We start from the raw sequence: 25320 nt of genomic DNA, 5'->3' as shown, positions 1-25320 counted from the left end.
AAAGGCTTGGGGTTACCAGTGGGTTAGGCTTTTCCCTTTGCACCCAGGTAGAACCCACACATTTGAGGTACCGTTTTCGTTGGGACACCTGTGGGAACGCAGGATGGTAGGACATGTGTTGTTGGCGGCGTTTTTCGGTGGGTGCCCAGAGTGAAATGTCTGATTGTGTTTTTTCCACCAAATTTCAGAGAAATTTCCCTCTGCCAACCCACCGAAACACACCGCAGGGAATAGATGTCCTACCTTTCCGCATTCCCACAGGTGTCCCGACGAAAATGGTACCTCACATGTCTGGGTGCACCTACCTGGGCGCAAAGGGAAACGGCTAACCCACTGATAATCCCAATCTAGCAATCTGCCCCCGGGGAGGGCTACATAAGATGCCATCATCTATTTGGGGTGGGGGGTAGACGGCCACCCCCTTTCCACTAATAACATCCATGGTGGTTCCGTGCCCCCCCCCACATCCACCCAAAACAAGATATAATTTGTTTTATTTTTGTTTTGCCCCTTTCCTAGGGGCAGATGGACACGTGTGTGGCCATCTGCCCCGGGGGGGCAAAATGTACTGCCCCAGGCTTGGGGGCTGGATCTACCAATATTTGCAGTGACCTCTTTCCCCCAAATGGATGGGGAGGCATCTCATGTACCCCTTCCTAGGGGCATAAATCTGCCCCAGGGAGGGCTACATGAGGTGCCCCCATCCACTCATGTTGGGGGGAGAGGGCCACCCACACTTTCAAACACAAACACATCCTGGTGCTCTAGTGGGCCCCACCGGGACCCCCAACCCCACCCAAAACAAGTTATAACAATTTTGTTTTTTTGTTTTTCCCCTTCTCTAGGGGCAAATGGGCACATGTGTGTGGCCATCTGCCCCCAGGGGGGGGGTCAAAACGTACTGCCCCAATCTTGGGATGGTGGTTGTGTCAATATTTACAGTGGCCTCTCCCCCTACCCCAAATGGATGGGGGGCATCTCATGTACCACTTCCTAGGGGCAGAAATCTGCCCCAGGGAGGGCTACATAAGGTGCCCCCATCCACTTAGGGTGGGGAGAAAGAGCCCCACCCGCACCCACCCCCACCCAAAACTAAGTTTAAAAAAAATATATATATTTTTTGTTGTTTGCCCCCTTCCCTGGGGGCAGATGATCACCCATCTGCCCCCAGGGTATTGCCCCCATGTTTTGGGGGTCTGGGGGAGGGGGCTGCTTACAGAGTAAGCAGCCCCCTCCCCCCACTTCAAAAACAGATCCCTGCACAACATACCAAACATATTCTGGGGGGGATAAAAGATATTACATCGCCCCCACTTACAATTGTGGGGGGATTTGTCCCCCCTGTGTCCCCCATGTCCTACGCCCATGGAGGCGGGGGGGCCTGGAGTTTTGGGGTTCTGGTTCTCCCCGAAAAGGAGGTGTTGGGATCCTACTCAAGAAGGGGATTCAATTTGAAGTTGAGAGGACATGGTCGGATGTGAATGGTCGTGCCCTCCTGATAACGGGGAAAATCGCGAAAGTGCAGGTCACCATTGCCACCGTGTACTCACCCAATGCCGGTCAGACAGCATTCCTTGAGAAAAAAATCCCCAAAATAATGTTAGAAGCCAAGGGACATATAATCCTGGGAGGTGATTTTGATCAATGGGCGGACCGGTCTAAAGATTGGAAACCAGGTAAACCTGAAACGAGAAGCCAACATAGAGGGCATCGTACTGAACTGTCTGAAATTACGGATCTACATGAATTACAAGATGCGTGGAGAGTTTTGCACCCTAGTGAATCCGGATACACCTTCTCTTCACACCCAAACAACACATTTTCTCGTATAGACTACATATTTCTCACGACAGAACTTACCGGCACTGCACGTCACTGCCCGTCACTCAGATATCATTCTGATGACATGGTCCGACCACAACATGGTATTAGTAGATATTAATTGGGAAGACTTACCCGTCACAGGAGGGTCTTAGCGGTGCAATGAAACTTTATGGAAAGATGCTGTTTTCAAAACTGAAATGGAATCTGAAATCGATGAATAATTCAAAACAAATGACAATGGGGAAGTTTCCAAACAAACGATATGGGAGGCTGCAAAGGCCACATGGAGAGACATTTTAATACACGAGGGGTCCTCCAAGAAAAGGGAGCAAAATATAATTTAACATGAAATCCGCCACCTAGGAGGGGAGGTTAAACAAAACACTGAGGTGGATCCTGATAAAATAGGAGCCGCCCAACGAAAAAGGGAGGAACTAAGGCTGTTGGAACACAATCAAGTAGTACGCAAATTACAATTTCTCAAACAGAAATATTACGAGAAGGGGGACAAGGTGGACGCCCTATGGGCAGCCAGACTTAGGGAGCAAAGGTCGGAACGCAAGGTAAAGGAAATAATAGAAGACTCCACCCCTCCGTCACTCCCCCGTACCATTCCCGAGGGCTTTGCCACCTTCTACGAATATGTATACACCTCTGAGACAACTCCTGAATAGACACAAACTCCTATCTATCACCAATCATCATGCCCACGATAACGCGCGCGAAAGCTGAGCTCCTAGACTCCCCAATTGTCGAACAGGAAATCCAAGACGCAATTAATAGGCTCACGCTGGGCAAATCCCCGGGGCAGGATGGGTACACCGCCGGCTTTTACAAAACCTTCCAAAGGCAACTATCAACCTTCCTAACAGTTCTATTCAACGATATAATAGAGACTGGGGTGGCACCTGATTCTTTCAAGAGAGCATTGATAACAGTCATTCCCAAAGAAATGGAATCTGAAATCGATGAATAATTCAAAACAAATGACAATGGGGAAGTTTCCAAACAAACGATATGGGAGGCTGCAAAGGCCACATGGAGAGACATTTTAATACACGAGGGGTCCTCCAAGAAAAGGGAGCAAAATATAATTTAACATGAAATCCGCCACCTAGGAGGGGAGGTTAAACAAAACACTGAGGTGGATCCTGATAAAATAGGAGCCGCCCAACGAAAAAGGGAGGAACTAAGGCTGTTGGAACACAATCAAGTAGTACGCAAATTGCAATTTCTCAAACAGAAATATTACGAGAAGGGGGACAAGGTGGACGCCCTATGGGCAGCCAGACTTAGGGAGCAAAGGTCAGAACGCAAGGTAAAGGAAATAATAGAAGACTCCACCCCTCCGTCACTCCCCCGTACCATTCCCGAGGGCTTTGCCACCTTCTACGAATATGTATACACCTCTGAGACAACTCCTGAATAGACACAAACTCCTATCTATCACCAATCATCATGCCCACGATAACGCGCGCGAAAGCTGAGCTCCTAGACTCCCCAATTGTCGAACAGGAAATCCAAGACGCAATTAATAGGCTCACGCTGGGCAAATCCCCGGGGCAGGATGGGTACACCGCCGGCTTTTACAAAACCTTCCAAAGGCAACTATCAACCTTCCTAACAGTTCTATTCAACGATATAATAGAGACTGGGGTGGCACCTGATTCTTTCAAGAGAGCATTGATAACAGTCATTCCCAAAGATGGGAGGGATCCTAAACTTTGCAGATCTTATCGCCCCATTTCCCTCCTTAACATTGACGCCAAAATCTATGCCAGAGTATTGGCCGCAAGATTGGAAACACTAATGCCCCACTTGATCCTCCCTGACCAGGTTGGGTTCATCCTTGGGAGACAGGGTGCCGATACCATGCTCAAAACACTACACCTCATCCACGCAGCCCATAACCTCCTGGGCGATCCGGCCCTCCTGTCAATAGATACAGAAAAAGTTTTCGATAGGGTAGAGTGGGAATTCCTGGGAGCAGTCCTGCAGAAAGTCAGAATAGGCCCAAAAATCTGTGATGGGATACAAGCAATATACACATCCCCCAAGGCATCGGTATTTGTGAATGGTGAATATTCGAGATGGTTTGAGTTAGAACGGGGGACCAGACAGGGATGCCCACTCTCTGCGATTTTATTTGCACTCTCCCTAGAACCCTTGGCACAAACAATGAGAGCTGACCCTAATATAGAGGGAATGCGACTGGGAACAACAGAATACAAAGTGGCATTGTACGCAGATGACATTCTCCTCCACATAATCAATCCCCTTGAATCCATCCCCCGCGCCCTCTGCCTGATAGATGAATATGGCCAATACTCGGGCTTCAAAGTAAATAGGACTAAGTCCATACTGTTCCCCCTTCAGGGATCTGCTGAAGAGAATGAATCTAAGTTCCACCCCCTAGGCCTTAAATTGGAACATACTACGTTACAATACCTGGACATACAAATCACTAAAACTCTGATTGACCTCTATGAAGCCAATTTCCCCCGTTCCCCCTTCTCCAGGGCTTCGCAGCGGATCTCATAAGATGGAACAAATTCACAATCTCCTGGCTGGGGTGGATTAATGCTGGCAAAATGGTATGCCTGCCTCGATTCCTGTACCCCTTCCAGATGTTACCAGTCGAGATACCGAATGAGTTCTTTATGGAAGCCAAAAATATTATGATACGATTCATTTGGCAGGGGAGGAAAGCAAGAATTGCATACAATACGTTAACACTTCCTAAAGATAAGAGAGGAGTGGCACTACCTGATCTGAAAACTTATTATAAAGCCGCAGAGCTATGTGTCCTAGTTCCACACCTTAGGGACCGTAAAGACCTCCAATGGGTACAAATGGATAATCACTATTTGTTCCCGGCCACGGTATCTGAATGGCTGTGGACCCCTCATGAAAGGATGCAAAGGAAAATCAAAGCCCAACCCATATTGAGCACCATATGGAGCATATGGCGAGCAGGCAAGGAAATGCGCAAAATCACTACTTTGCCGAACCCGCTCAGCCACCTATGGTCACGCGGCATAAACAACCACATCCCCAATGTGGAAAGGTTCCAATCATGGTATGAGGAGGGCCTAGAGAGAGTAGGGCAGCTTCAGAGAAAAGACTTGTTCATTACTCTACCAGAGTTGACGGAGGCATTAGGTATAGGTGCTCTATCCATGTTCCACTTCATTCAACTAAAAGGTGTATTGACAAACCCAAATGAAGAGACAAACTTAAAAAGAGACCTTCCCCCATTTGAGAGACTCCTAGACTCAAAGTCTGACATGAAAGGCCTCATATCTGCAATGTATCAGGAACTAATAGCGGCAGGAGAGGGATCCACGGGCTCCCTGAGGACCAGATGGGAAAAGGACATTGGAGAAGAGATACAACCTGACCAATGGGACATAATGTGTAGAGCGGCTTCCAGAACCTCCATATCCAGTCAATACAAACTCCACGCCATCAAACTCTTACATAGGTGGCAATACGACCCCCTTCGTCTCTCCAAGATGTCGCAGACAATGAGCGCGAGATGCTGGAGAAAATGCTAAGAAATCGCCAACTACTGGCATATGTGTTGGGGCTGCCCATGCATTAAAGTGTTCTGGGATGAGGTCCTGGGTTGGATCAAGGAAATAGACGGGATTCAAAGGGACGCCGATCCCTACCTAATATTGTTCGGCCTAGAAAGAGACGAGGACGACTGCATCAGAGTGAAAAGCCTAACTCCCCACCTACTGTTGGCAGCTCGAGCCTTACTAGTGATCAAATGGAAATCCATGATGATCCCAGGGAAGAATGAATGGATCAACTTGGCCTCGAACATTTATTCGATGGAAACAATTACTGCCTCCTTATATGACAAAGCAGCTCAATGCGAGGCTTTATGGGCAGACTTTAAGAACAGATATCTTGCAACATCTTCCAACTCACAATCGAGGGAGCCCATAGGGCCCTGAAACAAGAGGCCAAACCCTGCAAACCATCACGGAAGTAAACTCTTATTATGTGGTCAATACCTACCAGACAAAGGAACAATGTTCAAAGTGCCTACATAGTTCCCAGGCTATATGAAAGACTACAAGATGTATGCTATTCCAAGAGTGGGAGGGGGGAGGGTGTGGGTTAAGTTTAAAGTTCAAATGTTGATGTAATACATTCGGAAATATATAACCACTGTTAATTCATGAATGTGATATGATATATTCAGTTAATGCTCAGTCAAGCTACCAGATGCTGACTGAGGTGTACGACAAAATGTAAACCGTCCCTGTGTTTTTTTCTTTTTGTTCTTGTCTTTTGCTTTTCTCCTCATGTGTTGTTTTCTAAAAACTCAAAAAAAAAAGAAAAAAGGACGTCTTAGCCCAGGTGGTTGATCCACCCAGAGACTGTTCAGAATTCATAAATCTGGTTGTGCAGCTAGACCACCGGTAGCAGGACCGAAAGGCAGACCGGTCTAAGATGGACCCTCGGACCGTGTATGTTCGACCAAGGGAAAACACACCATGTGTACCTGAAAATGCTGTAGAACCCATGCAGATTGGAGGGATACAGCGTCCATTAAAAAAACAAGAGCAGGACAAAAGAAGATAACAACAGCTTTGTTTGTATTGTGGGAAACCAGGACATTTCCTGAAGGACTGTCCAGTAAAACCCCCAAGAAGAACAGTAGGGGCCACAGAGAAGGATGAAGCTAAGGAATTGAAATACTACCAAGCTCGACAAACGTAGAGGTCAGTTTGTCGATGAGAAGAAAGAGTTGCTGACCTCGCACTTTGCAATACCAGTGTTCTTAATTAACCACCAACAGTCGTCAAGAATGCATGCCATTGAAGCATACATCGATAGCAGAGCAATTGGAAATTATATTGATCAAGAACTGGCAGCAGAGATCGGGCTTCCTTTGTGTTCTAATCCAACTATGGACAAGGTAACCACCGTGGATGGGACAGAAATCGCTTCCGGACCAGTAACCCAGTGCACAGCCGTAACCTTGCTGTGCCAGGACGGACATCGGGAGTCTATTTCATTTGATCTCATCAAGGCACCTCAGTTCAGGCTAATACTAGGGATGCCATGGTTGGTTGCTCACAACCCTTTGATAGACTGGCGGGCACGAAAATTAACCTTCCCCGGTGACATCTCCCCTGTCTGCTATTACCAAGAGGAGAAACCCGACATCTGTATCCCCATGACTCCCGGAGCGACAGTATCAACCCTGGGAGCAACTAATACCTTGCCAAGTGAATACCATGATTTCCAGGATGTTTTCCGAAAGGACCAAGCCAATACATTGCCGCCGCAAAGGCCCGATGACTGTCAGATCGACCTTGTTCCTGGTGCACAAATCTCTTGCGGCAGGATCTACGCTCTCACAGAACCAGAAAACCTTCATTTGAAATCCTATTTAGACCAGGACCTTGCAAACGGATTTATCCGTCCTTCGAAGTCCCCCGCAGCCAGTCCTTTGTTCTTCGTACCAAAAAAGGAAGGAGACTTGAGAACCTGTATTGACTACCGCACATTGAACCAGATCACAGTGAAGAACCACTACCCCTTGCCACTTATCCCTGAGATGCTAGACCAAGTTAAAGATGCCCAGATTTATACCAATTTGGACCTTCGAGGAGCGTACCACTTGGTCCGAGTCAGAAAAGGAGATTAATGGAAAACCGCCTTCAGTACTAAGTACGGCTTATTTGAATATCAAGTTATGCCCTTTGGGTTATGCAACGCTCCTGCGGCATTCCAATATTTCATGAATGATGTCTTAAGGGAGTTAATTGATGTGTGCGCCTTAGTGTACATAGACGACATCTTAGTATACTCAGCCTCAGAACAAGATCATGTCAGGCACGTTCGTTCAGTCCTCACCATCGCTTGTTTGCAAAGCTTGAAAAATGTTTTTTTTCACATCACCGAAGTAGAATTTCTTGGTTTTATCCTTACTCCAGGAGGCATCAGAATGGACGTGCACAAGGTAGATGTCATTCTGAAATGGCCTTCACCGACGTCTCTGAAAGGGGTACAAAGCATGCTGGGCTTTGCAAACTTCTACCGCCGGTTCATCCCAGACTTCTCTCAGGTTGTGCACCCAATCACAGTACTATTACGAAAAAACAATAAAAGTTTGCTTGGACCGAAGAAGCAAAAGAAGCCTTTCAGGAACTTAAACAAAGGTTTACCTCCACTGCAATCCTGCGACATCCTCACCCAGACCTCCCTTATGTCGTTGAAACTGATGCGTCCAGTTTCGCAATGGGGGCTGTCCTTTCACAGAGAGACCTGTAAACCAGCCAGCTACATCCTGTGGCCTTCTGGTCGAAAAAGTTCTTACCTCCAGAGATTAATTATGCCATCACAGACAAGGAAGTCCTGGCTATCAAATTGGCCTTTAAAGCCTGGAGGCACTACCTTCTGGGGGCCTGACACACCATTACAGTCATCACAGACCACCGAAACCTGCAATATCTCAAAACAGCCAAGGTCCAGTCCTCGCGCCAATTACAATGGGCCCCTTTCTTCGCCGAATATGACCAGGAGTCAGAAACAGAAAGGCGGATGCCTTATCTCGCATGGGCATAGATGAAATAGTATATACAACTCCAGACCCAGTACCTATTATACCTGAAGACAAACTCTTGGATATCACGACAGCCTTAACACAAGCAGAACTACAAAAAGAAATCCAACGGACAATGAATCCTGATGCCTACCTCGCATTGCAAACTCAAGGAGAACAATATACCATCAAGGACCATCTACCCTTTTTTAGGGATCGCCTATATGTACCCAAGAAGGAATTACAACAGCATATTATTTCAAACTATCACAATTCACTGATCGAAGGGCATCCTGGGATCTCCAAAACCCTAGCTAAGGTGACAGAGAACTTTTGGTGGCCTACCTGGCGTAAGGACATCATTCAGTATATTCAGAACTGCGGTGTCTGCACACAAAATAAATCACAGAAACAAAAACCATCTGGTCTCCTACAACCATTGGACATTCCTTCAGTTCCATGGCACACTCTTTCCCTTGACTTCATCACTGATCTACCTCCAAGCCAAGGGTTCAACACCATCCTTGTAGCTGTGGACCCATTTTATTCCTCTCAAAGGCCTCCCAGACGCAGCCACTTTAGCAAAAGTGTTCCTGCAGGGCGTGGTTAAGCTATATGGCTTCCCTTCGGTTCTATTCTCTGATCGAGGCAGCCAGTTTGTTTCAAACTTCTGGAAAAAATGTTGTGCAATGGCGCAGATCGACGTTCGGCTATCTACCAGTCCCCATCTCCAAACGGACGGCCAAACCGAGAGAACCAATCAGACACTCGAGCAATATTTACATTGCATGCTGCACCACGAACAAAGGAATTGGAAAGACCTACTATGGATAGCCGAATATGCATATAACAATTCTTTGCATTCAAGCACGGGACAAACACCCTTCTATACCCTTTATGGCAGACATCCACGTACCTCTGAACTAGACTTTCCAGCCAGCTTGGAAATGCCAGCAGTAAAGACTCTACACACAACCATTACTCAGGCTTTGAAAAGGGTAAAGGAACACTTTATTCATGCCAAAGAAAAACAAAAGAGATTCGCCGACCAACACCGGAGAAAGGCCCCTGATTATCAAGTCGGAGACAAAGTTTGGTTAGCCGCTAAATTCGTACCCATCAAGGGAACCCGGACCTTTCATCCCAGATTCTTAGGACCCTATACCATTAAGGCAATTATCAACCCTGCAGCCGTGAAACTGTATTTACCACCTAATCTACACATCCACCCGGTATTCCATGTGTCCATCCTGAAACCAGTGGAACCCAGCACACGGATTGGGACACCACCTAAACCCATACTTGTTGACGGAGAACCAGAATTCGAAGTCGAAGATATCTTGGACTCTAAATACTCTAGGACCGAGCTATGTTATCTCGTCGATTGGAAAGGATTTGGGCCACAAGATAGATCCTGGGAGCCCAGTGAGAATATCCACGCACCACGTCTAATCAGGAAATTCCATCGGAACTTCCCAGCCAAACCTGGGCCAGACAGAAGGAACACCATGGGAGGGGCATTAGGGGGGAGTGCTGTCACGACCCTCGCCCAAAAACCCCTCTGGCAAACCCATTGGCCAGGTAGAGTCAGGACTCGGGCCTCTAGAGCCTGGCATCCTCTTCAAAAGCCCTCATGGGGCCAGGCTCATTCACCATGAAAAACAATGTGCTTGGGGACTACTTTATTGTATTGTCAGTCAACATGGAGGCATCCACATAGCTTGGTTCATAAGAAGCAAGCTATGCGATCTAGTGTTTTGGGTGTGGCAGCCTAGGGACTACTATGCCTGGATTATTTTGTTGGTGATATTTAAACCACACCCGAGCAAGACAACACGCTTCGCGTTACTTTGCAGCTTGCAAAGTTATGCTCACCGTGTCCAGCTATTCCCTCGAACCTCAGAGAAGCAGAACCTGCAAGGAGACAAAAGGAACATCATTAGCAGGAGCATCTTACCTGCAGTCTTCATCTTTAAACACTCGCACCTACTGAAAACAGCTTCCTCGAATCTGTACGTCTCCCGGACAGAACGACCTGAAAGAGGAAGATAGAGGCAACATTAAAGAAAGCAGTAGAGACATTTACAAATTAAAAACTGCTCAAAAGGCTTACCTGGCTGGTCGCCTCTCGGCTGGCACCACTCTGGACATTCCACTCACGCTGAAAAACACTGCGACCTACAAGGAAGGAAAACACAGGTTAGCAAAGGCAAGACTTTGCAGCGCTGCGCATAGCGCTTACTCACCGCATCAGAGCGCTCTTAATGCGCCATCATTTACCAGCGGGGCTCAACCAAGCCAGTTCGCCGCGTTTAAGCTCTGCATACCTAAGGGAGAAAAAAGAGACATTTTAAACAAAAAGGCATGGAGGATAGCAACAAAACTAAAGAACAGCAATAAGCCCTACCTGAACAATATCAAACGGGCCGGCGTCAGTGAAGTAACTGGACCGCACTTGCCCATGAAAGACAATGCGCCCCTGCAAAGAAGGCAGGATGGAGAGCACGCCTAATTCTACCACAAGGTGAGGAGAGGGCGCCAGAGGGACTGAAATCATACGGGGGTGGAGGGAGGATACTTATCCCAGTCGGTCAGTCTTGAACACAGTCCTCCTGTATTTTCAGGCAGAACTTTCCCCGCAGACCACATCAGGGCAAAGCTGAGAAGCATACCAGCGAGTAACCCGGCTGGGTGGCATCCCTGTTGATACCAGGTGAGCGTAACAGAGAGTCAAAGAGATTGTGGAAAAGTACAGAGGCCACATCAGGGGAATCAAGGTGAATGTTGACATTTAAAAGGAGAAGCTTAGAGGAGGCAAATAGTAGAGATGAGAGGTTGGTCCATTCAGAGAGCAGGGGGGAGATGGGTCCAGGTGGCCTATAGATGGTGGCAAGAGTGAGGAAGAGGGAAGGGGAGACCCCAAGCCTACAAATGAGGCATTCAAAGGAACAATAGAATTGAGGTTGTATGATGGTAGCAGGGACCCATTCAGGGAAGATAAGGGCAACTCCACCCCCAGACTGGTTTGGTCTGGGATTTAATGATTCTTATAAATTAAATTAAATCTCAACAAATGGTTGTAAGTTAAAGAAAGCAGGGTTAAGTATGAATGTTAGATCATCAGTATGTTTGTAAATTATTAAAACGTTTACTATATGGTTAAACACAGTAAATGAGCAATTTAAATAGAGTTGACATATTGAATAAAACCAACTAATTGTTGGTTTTTGATTAAAAAGCAAGGTGTACATGACTGAAATATATGAGTCAAGAAATTGAAAAGGGTCTGGGGAAAAAGGTTAATAAAAAAGTTTGGACCCATCACTTTGTGTCTTCCTTTCTATGTGCAACTTCAAGAAGCGGAGTTGGTTGATGCAGAACAGAAGGGACGTGGCACTGGGTGTCAGCAGGAGTGAGAAGCTGGGAGGTTCATAGCAGAAAGCCTGTTGGGCTCAGATTATCAAAGCTTTGCATGTATTTTTATTATGTGTCTGCTAGCCTTAGCCCTGGTTTTAAATTATCGAAGGTTAGCGCGAATTGCGTTTTGCGTGAATAGTGTTGCTGTTTTGTTCTGCTTTGGGTAGCGATGCGTAGGGGCTCATGTGCACAAAGCTGTGTTCAGTGCTTGGTATGGGCACGAAATGCAAGTATTGTCACCCTTGTGAAGCATGTTAGGTTGCGACCCTTCTGAGGTGGTGCACCCTGACATCCTTTGAAGCTAAACAGGGGCTCATCTCCCATAAGTCTTCCGTTACAAACAATCTGAGGTATTTTAAGTTGCTATCTGCCTCAATGTGCATTTGTGGGTGTTATCACGTGTCACCCATGAAAAGGGGTATAAGGCAAAGTACAGAACAATGTCCAACAAGCTCATGAAATTGTGTGCTTGATCACTGTCTATTTACCTAACTAGGCTGTAGAGGTACTGTAAAACAACGTCCTTTTCCAACACTGTCTACAACATGTGCAGAGCTCCCAAAGGCAAAGTGTGCTATAGCATCAAAGACAGCCTTTAGTGGCTGCATTTCCTCCACACTCTATAGCCAAAAAGCTAATCCTTGTCTTCTGATGTTATTTTTTCAGAGGTTGAATTCTTCAATGTATCAGGGCGTGGAAGGTTAAGGCATGAGGGCGTGTTGTTTCACAGGGGCATGGTGGTTTATTTCTTTATTGTTCACGTGTTAGGTGCTTATACAGCAAATAAATACTGTTTCAGAGCACCCGCAGGACAAAGGGAGGGTGCAAGGGAGAGAAACACATTAAAATACACACATACATTAAATACACTGGAGGGAAAAAGGAAAAAGGACGGACCTACTATGTCTTGTGAGTATGCAGCAAGGTTATTTATTTATTTATTTGTATAGCGCAGTTGCAGCCCAGAGGCATCGAGGCGCTGCTACACGAATTCGTTGGAATTTTGATTAAAAGGTTAGACAGATGACAACAGTTCTCTTAATTACACAGATACAGGAATAGTTACATAGAGATGCAAGATATGCGTTTTTACAGTTACAGACTAGCATCACGTATATTTCATACAAAAAGCTTGTTTTTAATGGCTTTGCGGAAAGCGTGGTGGGATTCAAGCATTCTTACATGAGGTGGCAGTGCATTCCAGTGGGTGGCGGTCTGGGTGGGAAAACTGGAGCCATGGTGCACATCTTGCGCGTTTTGGGGGTGACAATCATGTTGGAGTAACACTTCCGTAAGGGTCTTGTGGCAGTATGCTTGGTGATTCTTTGGGTCAGGCAGGGTGGAGCAAGATCATGGAGACATTTGTGGGTGAGAGGGAGTATTTTGAAGACAATTCTCTCTTTAACCGGGAGCCAGTGGGCCTGTCTTCTGACTTCAGAGATGTGGTCTTTTCTCACGGTACCTGTGGCTGCCCTTAATGCGTTGTTTTGGACTAGCTGGAGTTTGGCAAGGTTTTTATTGGAGGTCCCGACGAATAGGGCATTACAGTAGTCCAGTCTTGAACCAATTATTGCCCTGGCAAAGGTGAGGCAATTCTGGCGTGATAGGAAGGGTCTGGCCGCGTTGAGGACCTTAGAATAGTAGGCTGAGGAGGAGGCGATGGCCTTGACCTGTCTGTCCATGGACAGACCGGAGTTAAGGTATACTCTGAGTGTCTTCACGTATTTGTAGACCATGATGGAAATATTGTCAATTGTGAAAGAAACGTACTGTTCACCAAGGTTACCCAGGGTCGAGAGTGACCCCATGAGTAGGAGTTCAGTTTTTTCACTGTTGAGGCAGAGCCAGTTATCTGCCGTCCATGATTGGATAGTGGAGTAAATGGTGGTGAGTGTTTTAGTATCTGCTAGGTAATCACCCGTGAGTGGGATGAGTACCTGTGTGTCATCCGCATAGTTGGTATGCGAGATGCGCAAGGAGTCAAGGATGCTGAACAGGGGCCTCGTGAAGAGGTTGTAGAGTGTGGGCACAATGGACGAGCCCTGTGGAACACCACATGTGATATGGCTAGGTGTGGCACAGGCTGAGTCAGAAAAGACTTTCATGGCCCTCTCTTGGAGAAATGAGGTAATCCATTCGCGTGCTTTAGGGGAGAAGTTATTTTGGGTGGCTAGATGGTGGCACAAGGTGTTGTGGTCCACCAAGTCAAAGGTAGCGGATAGATCCAGAAGCAGGAGTAGAGCCGGTGTGCCTGCGTCCCTTAGATCGTCCATTTGGTTCTTTAAGTCCAGGAGAGCCGTTTCGGTCCCATGTCGTGGGCGGAAGCCAGATTGCCGCAGGCCGAGGAGACGGTTTTCTTTCAAGAATTTTTGGACTTGCAGGTAAGCTGCTTTGTCCAAAATTTTAAGTAAGAAAGGTACAGGGGTGATGGGCCTATAGTTCCCCGGGACCGTTGTGTCCAAAGAGGGTTTTTTGAGGAGTGGGCGCACCCATGCCTCCTTGAGTCCAGTTGGAACGTGTCCTGACTGGAAGGATGAGTTGATAAATGCTGTTAAGAAGGGAGCTAGGATATGTGCTGAGTCTTTGATAAGGTTAGTTGGGCAGGCATCTCCCTTACAGTTGGATGATTTGATGGATTTGAGCAGGGTGAGGACCTCCAGCTCAGTAATATCTTTGAAGTCAAAAAGTGGGGATTGGTTGGTCTTGGTAGGCGTGGTGGGTTTGCTGTGCAGGTTAGCTATGAGGAGGGAGAGGGCTTTTTGATGGCCACAGATTTTGGTTTGTAGAGTGTTAAGCTTGTCTAGCATGGCAGCTTGAATATTATTGCACCAGTTTTCATCTTTGATGAGAGAGGGAGGAAGAGAAGATGGTTTTTCCAATTCATAAAGATGGTGAAGATTTCTTTAGACCCAGATTTGTCGTCATATATCCTGTCGTTGAAGGAGGCAGCTTTGGCTAAGGTGAGGTTGGTTTTGTAAGATTTGGAGATGGCTCGGAACGCATTTTTAGTGGCTTCAGATGGGTTGACTTTCCATGCGGAGAGGGAAATCCTCTTCTGAACGCGTTGGTCAAGGACTTCTTTGGAGAACCATGAGTTGGAATGTTTAGCTTTTTTAGCTTTTTTGCGGGTCAATGGCGCAACAGCGTCAACTGCTTGGGTGAGGATATCTTTGAACGTGTTGGCTAGGGTTTCTGGGTTGTTGGAGAATGGGGCCTGCAGGGCCGGGTTGAGAAGGTACGGTGCAATGTTCTCAACTGCCAGTCGGCGTGAGCTCCTAGCGAAGGTTGATGTTGATTGCAAGAGTTAGCTTGAATTTTTGGAGAAGTGAGTCACACTTCTGTTTTATTTCGCTGGCATTGACCCATGTGAGTTAGATATTTCTGTGGTTTTGTGTTGGTATTAACACTGGTAGGCTCTTGGGAAATCTAAAGCTCTGTTTGCAGGTTTACAATGGGTGTTCTTGACTGGGGTTGTGTGACTAATGTGAAAGGGATTTTCAGGTAGTCAAACCAGTTGAGTGCGATTGGCGAGCTATGATGGAGGATGTGTTCAGTGTTGATGATGAGGACCACAGTAATACCTTTTCTGGGTGTTGGGTCTATTGTGCACTGTGTTAGGTTCAGTGTGTTGAGGAGGCAGTGAAGACCTTCCTTCCGGTACTTGTTTGGTGATTTCCAAGGCATGTTGAAGTCACAGAGTATGTTATTGTTGGTGTGAGTGAGAGACGTTGTCCTGACAAAGTCCAGAAAGTCTGCAATGAAAGAGAAGTTGTGCTTGGTTGGTTGTTGAAGCTGATTGTGTCTGTTGCTGACAATGGGAAATGGCAGGAGCGTAGTTTGAAAGCCAATGGTAGCAACAGACATTTGAGTGTATGGCCATGAAAGTTGTGAATGGTAGGGAGGTCTCCAGCAATCTTGTTTGGATGGTCTCTTAATAGAATGCTGTAGAATGCTCTAGAATGGTTTAGCCATTGGGAATGAGGACGACTTGGATGTGGGTGGAGATGACTAACATGTAGGTTATTGGTCATGAAGATGGTGGCCAAGCTGTGTGTGGCATTGATGTAGGCAATGCGTGCTGTATGGTTGGTTGCTGAGTAGATGTGTGGAACCATCTCTCCTCAAGTAGTGGTGCATGTCGTAGTACATATGGGACATATGCTGAAGTGTGGCAGGTACCAGCAATGACATATCCATGATGATGCCTGTGAGCACCATTATTGCCAATGAGTGGAGATGGTATGACTGGGATGAAGGGAGACAGAGGTGTGGAAAAACAATTACAGGGATCTCACCTGAGCAGGGGATTGTGGCTTTTCCTGTTTCAAACCAGGACACACATGAATTGGCCTTTACTATGGCTGTCCTTCCCTTCGCCAGACGAAAGATGCCTGGTGGTTTAATACTTAGGAATGGAAAGCAGTGGGCAGGGCTAAGCAGGTGGATGGGGCAGAGGTCTTGCAACCTACATCCACTTGCACTGGCTGGCCACCTGCGTTAAGCCCTTTGGGTTCTATAATGACAGACAACTCACCGTCAAGGAGCATTTAGCAAGGAATTGAAAAACGGTATTGAACCAACTTTCAATGTTAAAGAAAATCAAGTTCCTCATCCTAGCAAAATACCTCAGATCAGTGATCCATGCCTTGACCCACGTGAATGGTACCAATGCCCCCTCAGATGGACTTCTGGTAACCACGCTTGCACCCCTGAAATGTGTTGTACATTCTGCAGCATTATGCTTCAAATGACTCTGCAAATCGTACCACATCCCACTCCCTCTTTCAAAAACCTCTGCAACCAACTTAAAATACATGTCACCTACTAACCTGCCCGCAGCATGTACAAGGCTGTCTCCCTCAAGTCCCCAAGCTACCTCATGAAAAACCTCTGTATTTCCTGAGGCCTACAATATACTACAAGCAAGGACATGTGCTGACTTCAACTCTGTTGGGGCAGGAATGAAAGAACAAAAGGACTTCTCTTCTCTGTCTATGCCCCCAAGACACTGGAACCCGCCTACCTCCCCCCCCCCGTTATCCCCTTAGCAGGCATATCACCACCTGCCTTCTGCCTCTCATGAATGAACCGAAGACCCTCGTCTTCAAGGAACGATTTCTCTCAAACACCTAGTTCCATACATCCTCCAGTCCCAACCATGGACATGGTTCATAGGTCAATGTAAATTGCCTGATTGAGCAGCATAGTTATGCAATCCACCTTGTGACGCTCATTTCACAGACCATGCCACATCAAGATAATGGACCAAACACATTGAGACATTGCCAGTAACCCACCCCTTCCACATCATGCAACCGCATTCACCACTTGTTCTAATAACAAAGCTACTGCATGGATTGGGATGGTAAAAATAAGCATGCAATGAAAATGCTCAAAATTGTTGATTTACTACGTAAACCTATATGTTTGAAAGAAACAATTAACAAGCCCACCAAACATGAAACGACCCTATCTAAAAACAAAACAATCCTACACAAAAATGAAAAATTACTACTTGTTGTCATGCTCAATTTCCTGAATTGTCCGGCCAGTGTCCACTGAGCCTCGAATTTGGCATCCCTGAGTTAGGCTTCTCTCTCTTTGTGAAGATGCTCTGTGGCCTGTTTCCTATCCTCCTCAATGTTTTAGGCAGCCCAGAGACAGTCCTCAATGATGGAAGCCTGAGCGCAGGTCTTGCATTCCTTGGACTCAGCCCTGGTCCTGGCAATGGCCATGTCAAATGCTGAATTCCAGGCTGCACACTTCTCCCGCTGCCTAAAACGTGCACAAACGGATAATGTTTGTGTGCGCACCCTCCGCATAACCTCCTGCCTTTACATACTGATGGCACAGAGCTGTTTTGCCCTCCTCTTTGCCTTCTGTGCGATTTCAATCCTTCACTGTCGAGACAACTCCTGGAGCCTGGCAATCCATATTAGATGCTGGTTTGCCCTCTAGAAAGGTGGCTAGTTGTGGAGAGAGGAATCCATCCTGCCACTGCCCTGGGATGTCTGCTGGTCCTGAGCTTAAGGTGATCTTGTTTTTAAATGAAAAGACTTGTATTTCGTGAATAACCACTGCAAGAATTTACATTTATATTTTCATTTTGTTAAATTGCAGGAATCGTCACAGTATAGTACCCCTGACGAAGAGCATTGCAGCTCGAAACACATTGTGTTTCTCATTAAAGTAGCGACTGCGAAGAGAAAAGGAACTTGTTAAAATTAATTCTTCTTGAGCAATGTTTGTTTGAATACTTATATTTCCTAAATATCTTTGAAATTGCTTCACTGTACAAATTCAGAAATGTATCAGGTAATCGTGTTGGCTGATATTCAGCCCTTGAGGGCGTGCAGGGGACTGGAGTTCCCACATCTTGGGAACTGTGTTTGGTTTTGCATATTTGTACTGTCCATGTGCCAGGACCGATCAGTCTCACCTGCACCTTACGTTTCATACTTAATTAATAAAGATTACATACCACATTTATCTAATATCAGAAGTGTGATACCTCTAAATAGGTGTGCGTTGCTAACCATATTTGTCTCTAATGTCTGCTGGTCCAACACATCTTGCCGACCATTGGACACCATGGCATGACTGGCAGTGCAACTGGTCTGATAGCACAGCGAGTAGAGCACTTGCTTTGACATCTGTGCAGAGCCTGCTGACGCAGGTTCGAATCCAGGTGGGGCCAAACTCAGCCTTTCATCCTTCCGAGGTTGATAAATGAGCACCGCACACCGTGGGTAATAAGCAGCACTCAGATACCTGAGGGTTCATAGCACTATATAAATGCTACATTATTATTATTATTAACTGTAATGCACTCCCAGATCCTTAGACAGGCTTTTGCTCCAAACTGCTTTTCTGTGCTGAAGATGCTCTCATAATTACTCAGGGCCTTGTCACCCGGGATACAAACCTTAGTGGTTGAGAAGTTGACAGCCCAGAGCCTCATTACTTTGGTGGGGTCTGATGATGTGCCAGACTTTGCACAGGGGTGATGGCAGGGGCCAATGTGGTTCCTGACTATTCCGGGACCGGGGAGCTGCAGTGGAGTGAAAGAGGCATTGGTGTTCAAAAAAGGCTGATGAGGTGGGCTGGTGGAGTTGATGGCATTCACGTGCATAGTGGTCTACCAGGAGAAGATGGACTGGTCAGCAATCAATCACTCCAGCACAGGGCTAGTGGTTGGCCACCTTTGACAGAGAACCAGGCAGCAGCAGTTGCCTCGCAGAGAGGTAGACAATGACCATAGAAGGATTCATGCAGGAAGACAGGCAAAAGACAGGTTTAATAGATGAGCATGCCACAAAGCAGAAAGTGGAAGAAAGGCCCTCAGCCTGTAAATTGCACAAGGCACTCATTGCTCTTTACCCAACTGGCCATAGCATCTGTGATGAATCAGCTTCCGGGGCACCAGTGTTCCAGGGATGAATATCGGTTCAAGAATACTTGGTTTCAGCACAAAGGGAGGAATAGATCATAAAATGTCTTCGGAGAAGGACCAGAGGGACAGAACCACAATGTACCTTGCGCTTGTAGAAGTTCTTGGTGCTCAACGGGGTCGAGTCAGTTTCAGAGCACTTTGCAGCTTCTGCAACACAATTTAAGGCAGGAGCCAGCTGTGGGTATCAGGTGGTAGGCAGTTCGGCGAGCGAGGCTGGTCAGGCGGCTTCTGGCTGGCCTACATGGTGGCTCAGGGTCAGGAATTGCTGTCTCAGTGCTGGTTGGCAGGTCTGAAGCACTGGTGGAGGCATATTGGACAATGTTAGCGACTGCAACATGACAACAGTCAGCAGTCGGTTTCAGCTGGAAGAACGCCACTGGCTGGAAAATGTCCTTTTACGGTGGATGCTGGTTGATGCTTGTCGATGCACTTGTAGCTTCTTCTCTGGGCTTGTGTCATCCTTTAAGACAAACGGACAAAAGCTGAGGATAGTGTTGCAGGCACTGGCGTTGTCCTGGGTTTGGTTCAGAGACACTCTGTCACTTCCCACCTAGGAAGCTTCATTACAGAACCTAGCAGGGCATGCTGTGTGCTGGCTCGGTACAGTTCTGGAGCTACTGGAGGGCCATCTGGATTCAGTATCTCCCTCTGTTCCCTGGGAGATGTGTAGGGGAGGGCTCTTGCTTCCCTCTTTGGAAATCCTGGCCTTCGTTCATTGGCCGAAGCTGTAAGGCAGAGTGTACCTTCAGCCAGGGTCCAACTGAGTTTTTCTTGTTACTCCTTGTGAAATCTTCAGATGATCTGCCCAAAAGAGGAGATCAGCCCTCTTTTAAAGCCAAATGGGCCACAGTGATTGGTGTAGGATAAGCCTACATTGATGAACCAATCCTGGGTCTCTACCAAAAATCTCATGTATGCATGAGTTCATAACCAGAGTAGCTTGCAAAAGAAAAGGTAAAGGGGTAAAAACATGTAATACTAAGTCCCATCCCTGTTTCAGTCTGTTGTGGATCAAAGGGTCTCTCTGGTGAATTGATCTCTCTGTGGTTCCTGATTAAAGCAGCAGTTCTCCCTTGAAGCTGTGGCAGGATCAGTCCTTTGGGCTCCACCAAACCACATACTCATACCTTCTAAATGGAGTCCCCCTGCAGGGATGACTACTGTAAATACATAGTCCCAGGCATGACAGGTCACTGCCCTTGATACTGAGAAGCGGGAGCTGGCTTCAGGTTTACATAGTGCATATAAAAAGTTGTTGTTTTTTTCCTGTCCTTTGTTACTACTGAGACCAGCCCTCCTGTGGGCCTGTTTGAAGTAACTGATTAGTATGAGAGACTGCCACCATCAGCTAACAAAGAAATGGGTGGATCCATTGAGTCTTTGTCAGTTAATTAGGCTGGCCATGGCAAGAGGAAGGTTTTGCCTTCCCCCCTCTGAGATGCCTTGATGTACTCTTGGCTGTCATATTCCAACTAAATATGACAGGGGGATGGAGCCTGTATGCTCTGTCCACCCAGAGTACACTGGTATATGTTTATGTCATGCAGCGAGAATAGGAAAATGTGTGCGGATTAGCCCCACACATTTTACAAAGGTTGATCTACCATCATTCAGTTTCATTTAAAATTTCAAAAAAGTGCAGGCGATTGCACACATTCTGTGCAGATGGCCGAGACCCTCATAGCGTCTTATCCATACATTTGATGCACTCAAATGATGGAAAAAGGAGGCACTTATGCAAATTAGTTTGCATGGGTCAATATTTGTGGACATGTGCATTACCTTTCACTGCATTATTTTCATGTGAAGCACTATGAGTGAGAGGGGACAGCCACCAAAAGAGAAGGGCTCCTGGGGAGTAAACTATTCATAGATGAGGAGCTGTTACTTCTCACAAATTATTTTGAGAAGCATCATGTTGGCCACTGTAGATGGGCTGGCAGTACACTCTATGTTGTAATATATAATCACCTATGGCAGCAGGTCACTAAAAGGATACATGCATGTGGATTAGAACATCATAAGTAGGTACATAAGTGCATGGGAGATTTCAGTAAGAGAGCCAAGGAGAAGTTGGGGGAAATGTGTACTCAGCCAAGTGGATGACAACCTCCAGGTAGACAAAATGACCCCATTTGAAGAGGTTGTGAGTGGTCTCATTTCGAGTGAGCAGGTCTTTTGCGTGGGAGCCATTGATACATATGTGGCCACATCTAGCAAGTGACATGTATGATTGATGACTTTGTTCTTGACTGTTTCTTCAATTTATTCTTCATGTACAGTGCAGGGGAAGGCCACTCCCTCCTGTTATGGAAGGCTGATGTATGCAATGGTTCACTGTCAGGGAAACACATGCCTGTTACTTGCTGCACAGTGCATACTTTCTCAGTCAAGTTTCATGCATGGGGCATGTCACCTATTGAAGGAGCCTCTTGAGAGTTTGTATTCCTTGAAATATTATTTTGGGGCATTTACAATTGCATTCTTTTTTTCACCTGGGAGAGGTCCGATTGATGGCTAGTGAGGCCATTACCCCGAGCCCATCTCTTCATCGACACTTTTATCGTGGCATGTGAAAATGATCTGTCCTAGCTAATGGGGTGTACAACAAGTGATACATTCAACGTCCCATGGACAATGTTACATAGCTATCCTATAATTGCAAGAGCAGTATTGACAAAAGGTAAATGCTGCATTGAAAATGAACTGCACTCGTAAAGCAAAACGCAAGTTACAGTTGCCAGGGGCTGGCCATGTGGCATATTTACAGGTGACAAAACACAAGGGGTCTGGGAAACTCTCTACCAGCACGAACACAGTCCATTGACTTGTTCTTGGGTGGATGTCCCCTGGGAGAGTCTCAACCAGGTCTTTCGCTCACTGTTCTTTTCACAGAGAAAAAATGTCCCCGCATATCAGTCTTTGTCCTGCCCAGGGGCAGTCCATCACCGAAATGCTAGGCAATTCTCCTCTGAACAAGAGTACCACAGCAACCCCATACACGTTTTTCAGCCTAGTTGGACATCATCAGTGAGGTGAAGCTCTGCCTCTCTAAGAGCAGTGAGCAAGGTGACTGTATCAGGGACAGGCTTAAAGGCTGCCCACGCAGGTTACATGTCTTCATCTTCAATGGCTTTGTCAGACACTGTCCGGGGGTTGGGTGGAATTTATGTTTCTTATGCAATCTGGAGTTGATTGCTCAAGCATTACAATGAGGTTGCACTGATAGAATGTCAATCATCATGCCCTGGCAGACTTTGAGAGAAGAGAAAACCACACATACTGCCTAGTGTCATCGATTCTGACCATGCACAGCTTTGCCTCATAATAAACATGTAGTGGGTGCATAGGGGCATGGGCAGGATCCCCAGTGAATGAATGAAAGTTATGAAGGTCTAGGTGCTAATGAAGACATAGGTCTCTCATAACCTTGGATTGGATCCAAATGGGCATGGCAAGCCATAAAAGCTGTCTCTCTGTGGAGATACCAGCTAGCCCTCATATGCATATATGGAACCAATCTCAAGAATGCTATGGGCAGAAGTATTTCTCGACAGGAACAATCACTCGTGGAAGAGATAGCTGATAGACAAGTCCTCTAACTGTTATCCTTGAGACCCCCTAGAGTGTGAGCATAAGCATGATCTGTGACCTCTTCCCCATGTGGGTGTGTACCACCCACGCTCCATTCTGTTGGTAGTATCACACATAATGCCCAGTACAGACACTCACAGGCCCCACTCTTTTCCTGCCAATATACACTTAATCACGATGAAACTGGGGAAGATGGACCAGTCCATGCTCTTCACCCAGCTTCATTCTGGCATTTATTCATCCTGTTAGTCGCACACACATTAGAAAAGGGGAAGGAGAGGCACAGTCGCCAATGGGTCCTGACATGCAGGGCCTCTTACATAGGCATGCAGAGATCATGTGGACTGTCTCCTGACCAGGCCTAGGCTGATTGGTGGGAGGGGGCCTGACAAAAAATCAGAAAACACTGTATTATCAACTATATTCATCAAAAGGGCCACTCTGGGAGTGTAAGGGGAAAGACTCTACATTTTGCGCAGTGAGTCTTCTATCTTCTGCTTTTGAGTGAATAGCACGGTTTACCATTTGTAGGGGGGACATATTGTGCTGTGCAGTGGTGAACTGCGTGTCTTTTGAGGCATGTGCAGGTAATGGGATTAGTACTGGTGCAAGGAAGAGTAACACAGTGGAAATGAGAGGTCATGCATTCTGTGGCCGAGGGATTTTGGTCTGTGTCCTTGCCAAGTGAGATTTAGATATGTCATGGCAGAAACATGGGCCACACGCCACATGAGCACTGGATGTAGCAGGTATGGTTCAATGACATGGGCCTTGCAGGGTATTTACAGTTGCATATTGTTTGTAGTATGTGTTGTGATTGCATCGTTTTTGTGTGGTACTTGTGCTATGTTCATAGCCGACATTTTCAAGCTGGACACACATATGTGATTGTACGACCAACATTTGCAATGTGGAAGCATTGCATGCAGCTTGTTTGCTTGATCTTCTGGCATGGGATGACCTCTTTGTGGAGGTCATATGTGATAGGTATCTGGGCCAATTAGCTTGTTAGGGGGTAAGAAGTGCTAGGTTCATGTGGTAAATTTAAGAAGCATTGTGCACTATGTGTCCCAATGTAGGAGTCTAAACACTAATAGCATCTCTGTTAACTTTACATTGCAAAACTTTGCAAAGTTGGTCTTCCTACTGAATGATGCAAAATGGGATATTAAGAAAACTGATCACCATGCTCATCGGTGTTCGACCTCCCATTCTCTTTCTTGTTTGTTACTGTGGACGTGGTCTTTTGGTATACGTACTACCATCTGGGGTTCATGTGTACTCACTGCAAACCTCTGGATTAAGATCCTCTGGCTGATTAGAAGTCCCTAAAAACCAAGCTGTAAGACTGGTGAAACTTTTTGCCATAAGTCCACCAGGCTGCTGAATAAACCTTCCAGCACCCGCAGAATCAGGAGGGACACAAATGGGATTGCAGAGAAGAGGTCCAGGTGGCAAATGGAGGTAAGACCCCTTGAACATGGAACAAGATCGTTGGGCAAGAACAATACATCTTTGGCTAAAGAGTGGCTAGAGAATGGTGATGCAGAGTAGCAAGGGAAGTAAGGTAAGAACACGTTGGGGCAGGGGAAGTAAATTTAAATGACAGGGGGGATTTCATCTTAAAGCAGGTAAAAGGTGGCGGGTTGGCTAGAGGAACAAGTGGGTACGGGTTTGCCTAAAACATAAAATGGGCAAATGGCAGAAAACTGGCACAGGGATCTCAATAGGAGCAGAGATTGTCCTCCCTAAAACGGTGAGCAGTGCAAATCATTTCGGGAAGAGCATGATTCAGCTGAGGAAGTGGCGAAAATGTTGTGCCTTAAGTAAACTACAATAAGCAGCCAAGAGAAATCAGTGACTACATTTCGGCTTGAGGAAGCCTGGGCAACTAGGGGCGAGACACTGATCACCAGCTGCCTTGCTCTTTTAAAGACCATTCATCAGTTTCCGTACAGGAATCCTCAATGTCTTGGTGCATGGCAGTTCAGAAGACTCTCACAGTGCCACACTTGAGACAGTGCTTTAAGAATTGAATTCAACAGGATGTCACTGCAGGCAGAAAAATGACAGTTCATGAAACAGACAGTTGACTACCATGGATGTAAACTCTTTTCTGACAGCGTTGCTCCCGTTAATGCCTTCAGATAAGCTCCTGCATCTGTTGCCAAGAGTTGCGTGTTTTATAGGCTTAGCTGAGTACTATGCCAAATTTGCAGAGAAACTTTTTTTCCAAGACAGAATCAATGAGGGTCTTCCTAAAAAAGGATGCCTCGTTCTACTAGAAAGATGTCTAGGAGTACACTTTGAGCATGGTTAACAATGGCATTGTGAATACCCTGTGCCTTAAGCCTTTCCCTCGTTGCTTCCTCAGTTTAATCGATGTCAATGGTATTGTCTATGGACTATGTGCCATCATGCGACAGTCACACAAAGTGGACGATCACGTGGTCTTGCTGGCTAC

This window comes from Ambystoma mexicanum, chromosome 2p (assembly GCF_040938575.1).
Source record: "Ambystoma mexicanum isolate Mex_15411 chromosome 2p, UKY_AmexF1_1, whole genome shotgun sequence".
NCBI lineage: Eukaryota > Metazoa > Chordata > Amphibia > Caudata > Ambystomatidae > Ambystoma > Ambystoma mexicanum.
Note: the sequence above shows the minus strand (reverse complement) of the source record.